This window comes from Leuciscus leuciscus (genome assembly GCF_965113295.1).
Source record: "Leuciscus leuciscus genome assembly, chromosome: 2".
NCBI classification, from domain to species: domain Eukaryota; kingdom Metazoa; phylum Chordata; class Actinopteri; order Cypriniformes; family Leuciscidae; genus Leuciscus; species Leuciscus leuciscus.
The window spans coordinates 30,058,267-30,074,983 of record NC_138726.1 but is presented as its reverse complement, the minus strand read 5'-3'; the positions used below and the strand labels follow the sequence as shown (position 1 = coordinate 30,074,983).

The 16,717-nt window shown below is 38.5% G+C and overlaps 1 protein-coding gene across 1 annotated transcript in view; it reads left to right on the top strand.

Annotated features, from left to right (window-relative positions):
* The window catches only part of LOC309492838 (uncharacterized protein), a 32,743-nt gene extending 16,581 nt beyond the window's left edge, over positions 1 to 16,162 (top strand). Inside the window, exon 2 of the mRNA XM_082161891.1 lies at positions 16,112 to 16,162. The gene's annotated coding sequence lies outside the window, so the exon portion shown is untranslated. The remainder of the gene's footprint in view (positions 1 to 16,111) is intronic.
* The last annotated feature ends 555 nt before the right edge of the window (positions 16,163 to 16,717 follow it).

The following is a 16,717-nucleotide window of genomic DNA, read 5'->3' as shown; positions in this document are numbered from 1 at the left end:
GTCTCAGTGCATGCATTGTTTTAGTTTGACAGGGTTGGCGCTAGCTTAGCTTAGCATAATGAATGGAATCCTTTGTTGCCAGCTAGCATGTCCTGAGTAAAAGTGATAAAAAAAATAAAAAAACCACCTAATTACTTCTTGTGGCCCGCGTATTCACAACAAGTACAAATAGCGATGCAGATTAACACTAGGCGATTTCCTATTCAGATTTTGACTTGGGACTATATTAGGGGGAAGCACAGGCGAAGCACTGCTACTTGGGCGCAGAGATATCACGCCCAAGTAGCAGTGCTTTGCCTGTGCTTCCCCCTAATATAGTCCTTAATATATAAGTCAATATCTGCCTAGGAAATCGCCTAGTGTTAATCTGCATCGCTATTTGTACTTGTTGTGAATACGCAGGCCACAAGAAGTAATTAGGTAGGTTTTTTTTATTTTTTTATCACTTTTATTCAGGACATGCTAGCTGGCAACAAAGGATTCCATTCATTATGCTAAGCTAAGCTCACGCCGACCCTGTCAAACTAAAACAATGCATGCACTGAGACAAAAATGCATTTGCCCACCTATCTAAATGTGGGAAAGAAGGTGAATAAGCCCTATTTCAAAAAATGGTGGAGTGTTCCTTTAAGTAGGCCTACAGTAACAAAGTAAAAATACATTGTTACTGTCCACCACTGAAGCTAAAAAAAAAAAAAAAAGAATACTTATTTGGTCTTATTTTAGTCATTTGGTCAAATGGACACACTGAGATGACAGTGGGTTTGTGCCAGTCAGACTTCTTTTGTGCATAAGCAGACTGTCAAGAGGCATTTTTCTTTTGGCTGAGCTGACTAGACTTTTCAGTTTCACTTACACACATACATATTTTTGGAAAAAGATAAAAAGTTAATGACTTTAACTTATTATGCTTCACAAACGGAAAGTGCAAAAGTAAAGAGTATCTTATTATAATCTCAGTTTTGCACAAACTGAAAATGATTATGCAAATTCTGCAGAAGTATTCACTTCTCAGTTGACTGAATTTGCATCTGTGGACATTGCCAATCTGAAACAGTGTTTTATTTACACTAACAGTCAAATGTTTGGAAAAAAACTACTCATTCTTTATTATTCTATTCTCAATACTAGTATAAACTATAACTAGTATATAGTATAAACTTTAATTTAGTCTAATCAGTAATGTTTTTTTGTCAAATCGAATGGGTGTTATTTATATTTCAGTTCCTCATAGACAGATGCATCAGACTTAGAGCTTCATTTGGCAGAAATACAGTATAAACTGTAACCAAATATTTTTTATTTCAGACAGGCATAATCTGCATTGGACTCTGCATGACTGATAGTGACAGTGGTGATGATTGGGAGTAAGATCATAGTGACAGTGGTGATGGAAAATTAAAACATCATTTGGCACTTGTCTTGAGAGGTAAACAACATTAAAGTTGAGCATTTCAGTGCACTTGCCAAGAAGGCTTAAATGGGTGGTATAATGCCCCTTTTTACAATATGTAAAATAAGTCTCTGTTGTCCCCAGTTTGTGTATGTGAAGTTTTAGATTAAAATACCCCATAGATAAGTTTTTACAGCATGTTAAAATTGTCCCTTTTTGAGGGTCAGTTGTTTTGTGAGTGTCCCTTTAAATGCAAATGTGCTGCAGCTCCTGGCACAGAGGGCGGAGCTTCAAGAGCTCTTGTGTGTTAGTAGCTCTGATTACCTCATGCAGACAAGCACTAAAATGTCAGAAACTGTTCTGCCTTTTGTTTAAACTGGAGTTGGACAATGATGGAGAGACTCAAGAAGAAGTGACAACATGTAGAATGCAACAGGACATTTCTGAATGGTTAGTTGATGAATTTATGTTGCTGATGTGGAGTTAACTATCTTCAATAATAATAATAATAATTCATTACATTTATATAGCGCTTTTCTCGGCACTCAAAGCGCTTTACATTGAAGGGGGGAATCTCCTCAACCACCACCAATGTGCAGCATCCACTTGGATGATGCGACGGCAGCCATATTGCGCCAGAACGCCCACCACACACCAGCTTACTGATGGAGAGGAGACAGTGATGAAGCCAATCAGTATATGAGGATGATTAGGAGGCCATGATGGACAGAGGCCACTGGGCAAATTTGGCCAGGATGCCGGGGTTACACCCCTACTCTTTCGAAAGACATCCTGGGATTTTTAATGACCACAGAGAGTCAGGACCTCGGTTTTACGTCTCATCCGAAGGACGGTGCTCTTTGACAGTATAGTGTCCCCATCACTATACTGGGGCGTTAGGACCCACACAGACCACAGGGTGAGCACCCCCTGCTGGCCCTAACACCTCTTCCAGCAGCAACCTGTTTTTTCTCAGGAGGTCTCCCATCCAGGTACTAACCAGGCTCAGCCCTGCTTAGCTTCAGTGGGCAACCGGTCTTGGGCTACAGGGTGACATGGCTGCATGGCTAAGTCTTTGATTAGCATATTCTGTCATGATAATCTATAAAATCGCTCGTGTGGGAACTGTTGTAAGATGCCTACAGATTGACACCCTATTGCATTTGTGTTACGTACTGTATTGCATGTGAAAAGACGGATACGACAGATACGACTCACAAATGTGCTCTACTACTACACACTTCCTCTTCTCAACATGGACTGCGTGTTCCCGGGGGCAGAGTTTATGTACATTTTAGGGTTAGTGATGTCACTAATCCGGAAGGAATGTCGTGTAGTCCCAGACGTTTTTTAGTCCTTAAAGGTGCTCTAAGTGCAGGTGCACATGAAGGGGGGTGTGGGGAGTGGAGTTAGCTAGAGGAGAGATGTCCTAGACAACGACAACAACTAACGTTAGAATTATATTCTTTTGAATTTTAATATGGCCGACACACGACCAAAGAGACGACATTCTGATGAACAAATAGCAAAGAAGAGGGAAAAGGAGAAGGAATCATAATCAATGATCATGATCAACCACCCCTTTAAATTCAGAATACCAAATTTTATACACCACAAATAGATGAGTAACCTTGAAAAGTGTGGAAACTGCCATCAAAGAATGTCCTATAGTTTTCATTTATTTTATTTCACCTTTCAAAGGAAAAACGAGGAGTGACCTCATTAGCAGTAAAATTACACAAGGGCAGCTGTCAACTCGGTGTGAGACCACTGTGCTACAAAAAAAAATGAAACAAATAGAGAACAAGTTTCTAATGTTAATGATGAATAATGAAAGGGGGCTTCAGCTAATGACAAACCTACATTCACATGAGAAGGTAATAAACTCTCAATGTCTTATTACCATTGCCGATGTTCTCAGAATGGTTGAAAGGGGGGGAAAATCCCACATGAACTCATTCTTTTCAATCGTCTGAACCAAATTTCCTTCATCTGAAAATGTTCACGTTAAATGTGTTTGTGTTAATTTGCTCTCTCGATGTTGCCTTGAGAAATACCAATAACAGGTGCTCTTGTAACAGCAAAGTCCTACTAATGAAATGTATCGTAGACAACAGAGATATTACAGCAGCATGGGTGCAAACATCTTATCACTGGTGCGTGTGCAGAATGCAACAATCAACTTGAACCAACATGCTCCTCTAAGTATTCGCCCATGTGCAGACCATCAGTCCTGCACCTTTCAGAAAACCTCTCCACTGTATGTGACTCGGGTGACGTTGATTAAATTGCACAGGGCAGTGGGAGACCCGTCACATTCCTTGAACTGAACACTGAAGCCTGAACACTCCAGCTGAGCTTCTGCACATCTAAGGTTATCATATTACAGAAAAATGACTGGCTGTGTTAGTTGGGCCTAATGCTGATGATTTTTTTTTGTGAAAATGGGCCAGTTGGTCCCAAGAAATTAAAGTGTGAGAGTGACTAATTGTTAGGCGAACTATCAGTTGCATCATGGGCATATTTGGTATGACAAGCATATGGAAAAAGTTGCATACAGCACAACCGGGGGGACTAAACACAATGATTCTTCAGCCAGGAAATCACTTTTTGCGGAACAAAGCTGCCATTAGTAGCAAAGGGCTTTCGCAACCCCCTAGACTATGGGCCTGATTTCCCTCTGCTGCTGTTAAATGCATGACAAAACTTGGAGCGAACTGATTAGATCAATCTAATAGTGAAGGCTAAATGAATTTTCAGAGGGCCACTTTAGGGAGCTGATGGAAATGACTCAGCTCCAAAGTCAGGTGGGAAAGAAAATGGAGGCGTGTCTTTTAACTGAGATCAAATTAAAAGCATTTTGCAGCCTTTTCTGTCCTTCTTTCTTTCAATGCCCTGTATGTTCTCATTTCACTGCATGCAAGAATGAAATATGCATAATGCTTTTCTGATGTCCTCCAAAATCTATTTAACTCTATATGATTGTGTTTGTTTGAAAATATGTTTTTTTTATTAATGAGATGGCTAGCCATTATCATATTTAATTGAATTATACAGTGATGAAGGAACCTTAAGTACAAAGTACCATTATCTAATGAAACATTAAGTTCAAAGTACTAGAGTACAAAGTGTTACTGGAAAAAAGTACAATGTGATTTCCAAAGTAATATTTTCCTTGAGTCAGGTAACACCATTTATACAAGGCACGAATCCCCTGTCTGCCAGCATAATCTGTTGTGGTTAATCTTTTTCAGTCTCAGTGTAATATGCAAGCATTAACGTATTAATACATTTTAAAATGATATGCTGAAAAAGGTGGAATCAATGAATGCATGAGATAAGCTCTGAAATTTGAGCCATTTTCTCCACTTTCCACTACTTACTTCCTGATTCTATGTATGCATTTATGTATGCACATATTATGTGTGTGTGCTTGTTTATATGATTTATGAGGACACAAATTTGAATAATGACATGGGTATTACACTGGTGTTACAATGTAAATGTATTTTATGAGGACATTTCATGAGTCCTTGTAATTAAAATGGTTTAAAAACATACTACAATGTTTTATTCAAAATATAAAAATGCAGAAAGTTTTCTGTGATGGGTAGATTTAGTGTAGGGGACATAATACAGTTTAAACCGTATACAGATCATTACGTCTATGGAGAGTCCCCACAAAGATAGTAAACCAGACGGGTGTGTGTGTGTGTGTGTGTGTGTGTGTGTGTGCGTGTGTGTGTGTGTGTGTGTGTGTGTGTGTGTATGCGTGTGTGCGTGTGTGTGTGTGTGTGTGTGTGTGTGTGTGTGTGCGTGCGTGCGTGCGTGTATGTGTGTATGTGTTTATTTATTTATTTATATAAGAGTGCCTCAAGCATCCTTGCTATGTTTTATGCTAACATCACTCCTGTTTATTGTTATTGCGCACACATACAAATTGTTTTTATTTTCATTTACTTATTCATGGGTGAAATTAATTATTGGTTTAATAGTACCTTTATCAGTCTAAAGGTCCCCTAAATAATAAATTGCTAAATTGCTCTGTTGAATGTCACATGAGCTTTGGAAAATTCATTAATTTTCAAAATAAATGATAAAAATACAAACATACCACAATTTCTGGAACGTTTTAATTGTAATCATCATGATAAATATGTTATCAAAAGACATTAATGAACATTAATTAAATTAGATGTCAAGCTTTTTATTATGGAACATATTTATTTGATCCTTTAATACTTTAAACTTGGCAGGTTCAATAACTGAGAATTTGGCAGGTTCAGGTTTGTTGGCATACGGAAATTGCAATAGCCTTTTCTTTCCTATTGAGACATATATCCAAGTGAAACAAGAAAATCAAGAAAAAATGTTGGGTGGGACTTGATTTAGTCAATTAGGAATTGATTGGATGGTTGTGGTTAGCTATTGCTGCACGTAATCGCATGTGAATGACAGGTAAAAACGTGCCAGTAAACACGTCACTGCAAAAAGGAGGGGAACTAATTTTGATTAAAGATTAGGCACATGGATAAAAAAATAAAGATGTGCACAATATTCCATAGAAAATAAGAAGTATCAATTTTGATTGCATGGTGACTTTAAGGATAACCATAAACTGCTAGTGCATCTAGTTGTTCTGACAGATCTTTCTCTCTCTCTCTCTCTCTCTCTCTCTCTCTCTCTCTCTCTCTCTCTCTCTCTCTCTCTCTCTCTCTCTCTCTCTCAGCCTGTTGATGGCTGTTCATCAGGGTGAAGAACAGATCAGGTTGATAAAAGGATGTAAAAGGATTAGGGCTTCAGACAGCCAAAGAGTGAAGACAGAGGGAAAATGGGATTACTGCTCTTCTCACTGTGGTCTCTGTACATACTGGGTTCTTCAATGAAAAAAAAAACTTATTCACATGAAAAAAAAAAAAAAGGAATAATAAATGATCCAAGATAAAATGTTTTGATCTTTTATATTTTAGATTAATTTTGCACGGATTATTTTCAAAAGCACAATGCATGAACATGAAGAATATGTAACAACCGGAGGGGATCTTAAATAATAAAGCACTTTTGTTCACACACTTACCACAGAACAATGTCGGAATGGAGAGAGGACATGTTTTTAAAGTAGTTCCCAACTTGTTCCTTGTCAATGAAACATGGTGATGTGTTCCACCCAACAGACAGTGACTGAAAACAAACAGAGCTTTTGGAAATTTCTAGTATTGTTGAAAATGAAATAAGCTGCACAAGACCCTTAATTATATATTTTTTTAAAATCATTGTTTTTCTGGGAAATCATCTAAGTGCTCAGTTTGTAATAGAGGCAAGAATTCACCGTCCATTTGGCGACAGCCATTGTCTTTGTTGATCTGGGGGTGAGGTAAGGCTATTTTCCTCATTTCCTCTTATTGAGCAGTCCTGGGGGCAGGATATGATTTAAAGTAGACAGCAATTTCACTCGAAATGACTGACACAAGACCTCCTGAACCTTTGCAATGGAACATGGCCATCGGGGACGTTTTCCCGTTTGCATTTTGCATATTTGTTGAAAGTCGCCCGTGGCTCTGTTGCACTCCAATATTTCATATTTAGTCAGTAAAATATAACTTATGTTATATGTTTGTTGCTTGCTCATATTGGTGAAAATATTATGTGTGCCACATAGGTTTGTTATTATGTGCAACACTTCTATGGCTTTTATTATCAGCCAGACAGATCAACCAAAGTGAGAATTAAACTCTTGTGCCTGATGCAAGCCTAGGGAAAGAAAATTATTATTATTATTTTTATTTGTTTAACAACTGGAAATTTCTGCCATCAAAAAATCAAAGACTGCTATGAAGTCCTTGGAGGGCTTTTCCTTGCAGGACTGACAGACCAATTATGGACTTGGGAATGTGCAATACTACGATAGCTACAGTCACACTAATGCTGCCCCAATCCCTGTCACAGCACAGAGACCAGATAAGATCCCAACAGAGGCTGTGCACCTCATGCTCTTTGTGCCTATGCAGCTGTGCACACTGTGCCCTAATGAAGAGAAATAACCCACTGAAATATCACTTACCCAGAGCAGCCTGAGACAGCCGGCTTAAATTAAAGCAGTTCTATCATTAGTGCACAGTGCACACTCAATCCCTCATGCACAGTGTCTGAAGAAACAACCGTAGCTCAGTGTGATGAAGACGAGCCAACCAGCTCGCCTTCGGGAAGAAATGTGAGTCCGTAAAGGAATGTAGAAATGATGGCGCACTCGCAGAAGCACTTTGTGCAAGGTGGAATTTATTTAGAGTGTCAGAGAGGTTTGTCCACAGTGTAGAATATATTCAAGTATATACAAGCCCACAAAAATGACAAAAAACCCAAAGTACCAAAGAAAGAACAAAAGGGAAAAATAAACCAAAAAAACAAAAACAAAAAAAAACTATAATATACAGTGGGGAGAACAAGTATTTGATACACTGCCGATTTTGCAGGTTTTCCTACTTACAAAGCATGTAGAGGTCTGTCATTTTTATCATAGGTACACTTCAACTGTGAGCGACGGAATCTAAAACAAAAATCCAGAAAATCACATTGTATGATTTTTAAATAATTAATTCGCATTTTATTGCTTGACATAGGCTAGTATTGACATAAGACACTTGTATCACTCAAAAAGGCGATGTTTTAAAAGCACCACACACTCTCAATGCCTGAGCCTGGATTACATCCAATTTATTTAGATGAGAGCTGCTGATGTATACACTATACTGCCGTAGTCCATCGTAGATCTTATCAAGGCCACATCAATTATTTTCAATGATTGACAACTTGCACCCCATTCTCTACCAGTCAAGCATCTCATTACATTTATTACTTTTTTGCTTTTTCCTTCAACTCTTCTAATATGTTCTGCCCATGTTAACCGGGAATCAAAAAGCACCCTCAGAAATTTAAACTTTTCCAACCCTTTCTCTTTTCCATACAGTACATCCTTACTCTCAGTCCATTTTATTGGTAAAGAAAACAATTTGGGATTTTTCCACTGAGAACCTAAAAAGGGACAATAAATGGATTTGGCATATCCGAATATTGAGAAGGTATGGACAATGAATATTTTATTCCTCAAGACTTTAATAAATTTGTATTCCTTTTATAATTGTTGGTGTAATCTTATTGTTCATTTCATCTACATCTCCAGATAAATCAATCTTTATTATTTCTTCCTCATTCAGTCTCTGGAACTTGTCCCAATCTGCTTTTCCAAATATCCACTTTGGACTTCCACTTCCTGATCTTGTTTCATCTCTTCTTTCCTCTCTCCAATTGAACAAGCGACTGGGTAATGATCACTGCCTACTCTACTACTTGTCCAAACTTCCCAGTTACTAACACCAGCTAAAGAATTGGATACTAAGGTTAAATATAATGCTGATTCCTTGCCCTTATTTACATTTATTCTCGTACCTCTACCATCATTCATACAGATAAAATGTGTATCCTCCATCAACTCTTCAATTACCCTTCCATTTAAGTCAGTGTTAGACTTAAATGGAAGGGTTTAAGTCCCCTAACCCTAACCCCCCAAGGTTCTCCCTCACCTCTTCCCATGTCAGTCCTACTAACCCTAAGTGGATCACTGCTGCTTTGACTACCAGTTGGATTTTATCATTTTTTGACTTAACATCAGCTGTACTATTGATAACTCCTGCAATGAATGTAACCAAGTCTCTTTTTTTCCACGTAAACCCCATGTCATTCTTTCTTTTTTGTTGCTCTTGCATCCTAATTGTCCCTTGATTATTGATGTTTCTGTTCTGCCCATTTAGCAGCTTCTTTAGCAGCTTCTAGCATCTCTGTTCTAGCAGCTTCTGCATAAGTGGCCTTTCTTTCTACTTTCTTTTTTTGGATTTGATTTTCCCGTTTCATAATTTCACAACCACGTAAGCCACATTATGAGCTCCTCCACAGCTACAGCACTTTGGCTGAACTCCTGCTCCACACTTCCCATATTCATGATCCCCCCCACATCTTGCACATCTTCTCTGTTCTTTACAGTTACTTGCTGTATGACCAAATATTTGACAATTAAAGCATCTCAATGGATTTGGATGAAAACGCAAAATTTTCCAAATTGACAGAGTGTCAGTGATGCGCGGGTTGATCCGAAATGAGCGGGTGCCTGCGGTCACCCGCGGTCACCCGCGGTTACGAGTCATCCAAAAATATTTGTAATGATATTCGGGTCGCGGTCGGTCGGGTCGTTTGAAATAAAGATGCCAATTAAACCTTTGTAATTGATATAGTACTAGAGAGCATATGAGCGGAGTGGAGCGGTGAGAATCTCCGCTCATCGCTCACGGAACTGTTCACCCCTCCGCTCCCCCGCTCAAACATCAGGCCGCTCCGCTCATTATCGCTCAGCGCTCAACGCAGTTTGCTCCGCGCTCCACCAAAATCGCCCCCCGCTCGCTCCAAAAAAGGAAAAAAAATCTACATGGATATCACTGTTAGCTTAGACCACAGCCTTACCTCCTAAACAACTAATGAGCAACAACAACATTTTTCAAATAGAAATGTTTTATTTCAAATTAGGCCTATAGGCTATAAGGAATATAGCCTACACAAAGTCCTGTAAAATTTAACGAATAAATGGGCCTAATAATATAAATAACAATTATATAAACAAAAATATAGCCTACATACATTTCTTTTAAATAAATTTACTATTAGGCCAGAATTTTGATAAGTTAACTTTTGCGCAACGCGCACGATTAAAATTTAAATGGGCTTATATCCATTGTACACATAAACTGCTGTAAAATAAAACGAATAAATGGGCCTAATAATATAAATAAAATTTATATAAACAAAAATATAAAAAAATATACATAAACGTTTTAAAAGTTGGCTAAATTCTATTAGGCCAACATTCTTATAACTGAACTTTTGCGCAGCGCGCAGGATTAAAATTGAAATGGGCTTGTATCAATTGTTTGAATATTACACTATATTTAATTTACACTTTGTTACAAGTTACCGTAGGCCATTCAATTTGCTAACCTTTTGCTTTCTTCCCAGCGTGTTCAGATAGCACACTGCATGTTTTCGAGAGATGTGTCTTTTTAGATTCCAAAATGAATCTTTACTGACTGAAACGATGTCTCCACATTCGTTTTCTTCTACCACATTATAGTTAGTTTTATATTATAGTGTAGCCTACCTGTATGACTTCTTATTTTCCTTTTTGAAGTAGCCTACTTTTTGAACTCCATTATTGAGCCGAGTTTTGACTGAAAATAGAATCCATCTTGCAGTCATCAACTGAGTCAGGCTGAGCATGCTTCAGAATCGTGGTGTGCGCGGAGCGAAATTGGAGCGGGAAATAGGGCGACGCTCCATCCTTTTAAAAATGCCGCTCTGCGCTCTGTCCAAGATCCGCCCGCTCGCTCCCGCTCCACACTCCGCTCACATGCAATTTTCTATGAAATACATAGGCCTGCTACACTTTATTGGCTGAATAACTGGCGCGAAGGCACGAGCTCAGTCGAGCTCAGGTAGAGATGGAGGCGGCAAGAGAAAAGGTGAAGACTGGGGAGTGGAAGCTCCGCAAATACAAAAAACAGAAAGAGCAAAATGTGGGAGACATTTGCCGAAATAATGAAAGATGATGACCAAAGTGCTGGCTTTGTCATGTGTACTTCTTGCTATGCATTTACTACTTTAAAAAAATGCGGGTCAGGAAGCGGGTCGGGTACAATATTTTCTTCTTTTTTTTTTTGCGGTCCGAGTTGCGGGCGGGTTAGTTGAAAACATCAGTCGGGTGCGGGTTGTTTATACATTGACCCGCGCATCACTGCAGAGTGTGTTAAAGATATAAAAGATTGGATGACGCGTAATTTTCTTTTATTAAATCCAGCCAAGACAGAGGTAATACTTATCGGTTCAAAAAACCGCCCACAAAACCTCGCACAATACAAATTTAACATCATAGGATGTCCTGTTACTTTATCTTCTACAGTAAAAGACCTGGGTGTTATACTCGATTGCAACCTGTCTTTTGAAAATCATATTTCATATGTTACAAAAACAGCCTTTTTCCACCTTAGAAACATTGCTAAGCTACGTAATATGCTATCAGTTTCTGATGCAGAAAAGTTAGTTCATGAATTCATGACCTCGAGACTGGATTACTGTAATGCCTTATTAGCTGGTTGTCCTGCATCCTCAATAAACAAGCTTCAGTTAGTCCAAAATGCCGCCGCTAGAGTTCTTACGAGATCAAGAAAATATGATCATATAACACCGATTTTATCATCACTGCATTGGTTACCTATAAAGTTCCGTATTAATTACAAGGTATTGCTACTGACTTATAAAGCCCTAAACGGCTTAGCTCCAGTCTATTTAACGGATCTTCTATCGCCCTATAATCCATCGCGCTCTTTAAGATCACTAAATTCAAGGCTTTTGGTCATACCTAGGATATCCAGAACCACCAAAGGAGGGAGAGCATTTTCACATTTGGCTCCAAAACTCTGGAATAGTCTTCCTGATACTGTTCGTTGCTCAGACTCGCTCTCCCAGTTTAAAACTAGATTAAAGTCGCATCTCTTCAGCCAGGCATTCATATAATCCCACAGTTCAAACTACAATCCGGCCTCTAGCTCATAAATGCCAGAGGAGAACTGGCCCCCGACTGAGCCTGGGTTCTCCCAAGGTTTTTTTTTCTCCATTAGGTCACCTGATGGAGTTTTAGGACACCATTAGGTCACTTGATGGAGTTTTTCGGTTCCTTACCACTGTTGCCTTTGGCTTGCTCAGTTGGGGATATTTTGGGGATATTTAATTTAATTTTATCAATCAATAAATTCCTCTTGAAACAAACTTTGTTGTATTATTTAAATTTAATACTGTGAAGCTGCTTTGATACAATCTGTATTGTGAAAAGCGCTATACAAATAAACTTGACTTGACTTGACTTGATTTGGAACGTATATTCTCACTGGGTAACTAAAAAAACCCAGGAAGACCTTCTTTGGCATATTCTCTTCAAATTCGATCAATACTGTTTCACTGTCCTTCTTCACTCCTTCTTTTGTTGTTTTCAATCTTTGAGCACTTTTTATTTTTCCTCCTTTAACATTCTTCTTGAGTTCCTCCATGCCTACACTCATTGGTACTCCTGTGATGACTCCTTTACATCCACCTCCATTACTCCCTCCCAATTTCCCTAAGCTTTCCACCCTAATTTTTCCTATCTCTTTAATCTTAAGTGCTTTCTCAACTTGGTTTTCATTTGCACATTTTATCAGTAAATTACCATCATTTAGGACCTTTGCATATATTATTTCCCCTACTTTATTTGCCAGGGCTGTTGTCAACTTAAATGGGTTGATTTTCTTCATGTCACTTTGGGCTTTCTCATTAAACCTTACTATGACAGTGTACTTGTCAGGGCTTTCTCTTTGAAATCTATCTTGTCTTCTTCACTTTCAGATCTCTCTTCAATATTACATCTTACTCTTTTACTCCCTTTGCCTCGATTTTTTATGCATCATTCTCCCTGTTTCCTCCTCATTCTCTTTATCCCTTTCATCATTACATTCCATTTCTGCCCAACTACTAGTGATGTTACATTTGACACTGAAGCTTCAAAGCACGTATTGAGTACACAGCGCAATTTCTAATGAAGCTCCATGCACAAGCGCGTATTGTTTTCAGAGAAACACGTGATCGACGAAAAACGAAGCCTCACTTTCTTTCCAGTCACGTGAATGCTTCACTTTGCGTGTCGGAATGTTTGAACCCAGACCACTACTCTACAGGTTTTTGGAAGTTTAAGTCCATTTACTAATATTTTTTTATATATATATATATATATAAGCCTATAGCCTATGTTACATGATCATATATTCTGACACATAAACAGCATAGAAACCATAAAATAATTAGACCAACATTTACTTGCATCAAGCAACTCTGTTTGTATTTTTATAATTAGTATTAATATAATTGTTAAATTTATTTTATTGCCACACTTTAATATGTGAATTATATTATCAGAAAACGGAACATTTAGCGTTGTCAGCTTTTATTCGTGCTTAATGGATACAACAACGGTGCTGCGCACTCATAAACATGGCTGCTATAACTTTGACCTGCCACTAGATGGTGCTGTTTTCCACAAAGCCTCTTCCGGGGAAAGCCTCTGTGCTTCATGAGGCTTCATTTGTCCATCCCTACCAACTATCTACCTCAGATCCATTCACGGAACTGTCGTGCTCAACCGCCTCACAAAAGATATTTTCAGCTTGATTTGTTTTTCCCGTAAACTGGTGACTATTGTGTTTTCGATCTCGTCCCGCTGACGTTGCCGCCATCTCTCAACCGCGGTCCGCAGTCCTCCGATGCAAGTCCTGACTTCAGGTTTGGCCTTGGCTTTTAGGCAGGGTTCGAAATGACTTAGGACTCTTGGGGGGTCCCCTAAAATTAAATTATTAAATTATAAAAAATTCTGAAGACTACCTTGCTACACTATATACTGTTGGCAAAATTATCTTGGGATGTTTTTCATGGTTTGGGCTAGGCCCAGTATTGTAGTGGTGTCTGGAGAAGTGGCTATAATCTAACAGGTAAACCTCTAACTCTGGAGCAACAAAGTTACAAGTTATTTTTCCTCTTTTTCTCTCCATGATGCAGGATTCTAAATTAAGAAAAATAATATTAGCTTCTTAGATGGCTTACCAAGCTCTCATGTATATACTCATTCATGCTCAAATCACATTCACTTTAATCAACTCAACTCTAATTCCTTGACTTGAATTAAGTCCTGGTTATATTTCGTAATCACTGACTGGACAAGTAGGTTATTATGCTAGCTTTGAATAACTAGTCTAGCTGCTTGGTCTGCTATGGAAGCTTGTTTCCGACACAGAATAAAACATTTTAAAAGATAATTGCGACTTTTTATCTCACAATTGCGAGTTTACATCTCGCAATTCTAACTTTATTTCTCAGAATTGCGAGATATAAAGTCAGTATTGTGAGATATAAAGTCAGAATTGCAAGATAAAGTCAGAATTATATATATCTCACAATTCTGACTTTATAACACGCAATTGCGACTTTATATCATGCAATTCTGACTTTATATCTCACAATTGCGTATTATAAAGTCAGAATTGCGAGATATAAACATGCAATTCTGAGAAACAAAAGTCTGAATTTCAAGTATATTTCTCGCAATTGCGAGTTTATATCTCATAATTCTGACTTTATAACACACAATTGCGACTTTATATCACGCAATTTTGACTTAACACACGATTGCGACTTTATATCACGCAATTCTGACTTTATCACCTGCAATTGCGACTTTATATCCTGCAATTGCGACTTTATATCACGTAATTCTGAGATAAAAGTCAGAATTGTGAGATTAAAAAGTCGCAATTACCTTTTTTATTTTTCACTCTGGCGGAAACAAGCTTCCATAGTCTGCTGTTAGCTGGCAGATCATTTGGCTTCATACACACACAGCTAGCAAGAAACGTTGACAAACGTAGCCTACTCTTCTAATCATTACACTGGGTATCTAGTTAATGCAACTTTTGATATAGGAACTCGAACTCCTAATATTTTACTATAAGCAATTATGGAGATATAAACATAATCGAAGCACTTACAGGATTTTCATTCAGGATTTCACTCTTTGTGAGGTTTCGTTTTGCCACGTTCAGCTACAGTGTGTGTCTGCGGGAGCACCACAACAACAATCTGTGATGCTGTATAGGAACTCACTCGGCTAATAGCTGCCCTGATTGCTGCCTCGCGCTAGGAAATTAATTAATTACTGTTATAAATATAAAACGTCACTAAAGACCTATAATTTTCACAATAATTTTTAATGTTAATATATATTTGTCGGGGACCCCCCAAAATCAAAAATACATTATTATGGGGGGTCCCTAATGACTTATGGAGGGTCCGGGAGCTTTAGCAATCTGGGAGTTCCCTGGTGGAGCGCCAGGGAAATAACCCCAATAAGGACACACAGGTAAGTGTTACCGTTTAGAAGGCAGATAACTTGAGACGTGAGGGGCAGTACAAAAATACACTTTATTATAAAATCAACAGAGTCAATAAAATTCTCTCGCTTTCAGGACTCTCACATGACAAACTTCTCCCGAGCCAGGCTTAGCGGGAACAGGGCAGGCTGGCTACTACTCCAGGGGTCGTCCAACCCACCTCAAGTCACATCAAATCAGACACAACGCGCCCACATCATAAGGAAGTTTCGTCAGCACACAGTGAATTGCACACAGCACATGGTGTAGCGCACACAGCACACGGTGTAGCACACAAATCGAATGAAGCAGCTAGCCTCCCCGTTCCACACCAAGTCCTCAATGGCTCCTGGAGAGAGAAGAAAGGGACACACATCAACACAAAAATAAATTATTGCCAAAAGCAAAACAAATAAAACAAAGACAATATTACCAAAAACAAAACAAACAAAAAGACAATGTTGCCAAAAGCAAAACAAACAAGACTAATACAATGTTGGCAAGAAACACAACCAACAACAAAGTTGCCAGGAAGCAAAACAAACAAAAAAATATATTTCCAAAAGCAAAACGAACAAAACTAATACAAGCAAAATATTAAAGCAAAACAGCAGGGGCATCACATATAGCGGTGTCACATATAGCGGTGTCACATACTGTATAGAGTCTTCAGTTAGGGCTAGGGTTGCCAACCGTTCCGTATAATACGGAATCGTCCCATATTTGACACATTAAAGTCTTGTTCCGCATTGAACTGATACGGAACGCTCTTTGTTCCGTATTTTTGAGAATCATTTCAGTGCAAATCCATGACAGACACTTAGCTTCTAATATATGTCAGACTATGAACGAAGACATTTGTAGGCTATGAAAAAAAAAAAAAAACCTGACGGTGCGGTAGATACTAATTTCTTCCCCTGTTTGTCTATGATCAGCGTAGTGTTTTTAACCTCTTGGAACATCATCAGAGAATGCCCTTTTAATTGGTCGTTTCAGTCATTGTGAGTCACTCACGTATTGTAGCAACGATGACGACAAGTGACAACAGCGGGAAATGTAAAAATGACTACCTCCGAGCAGCCGGCGAAAAAGAAAAGAGCACAAAAAAGCACATATTCAAAAAAATATAGAATTGAATGGGAAAATGACTACCCGTGACTGGAATGCGTGAGGGACAATGAATACAAGGCCAAGTCTAATTCTATTGAATAAGTTCGCACAAGGCAACAGAAAACTGTTGTGTTTATTTTTCTTCAAATGCAGTCTAAGCCGATGAGTT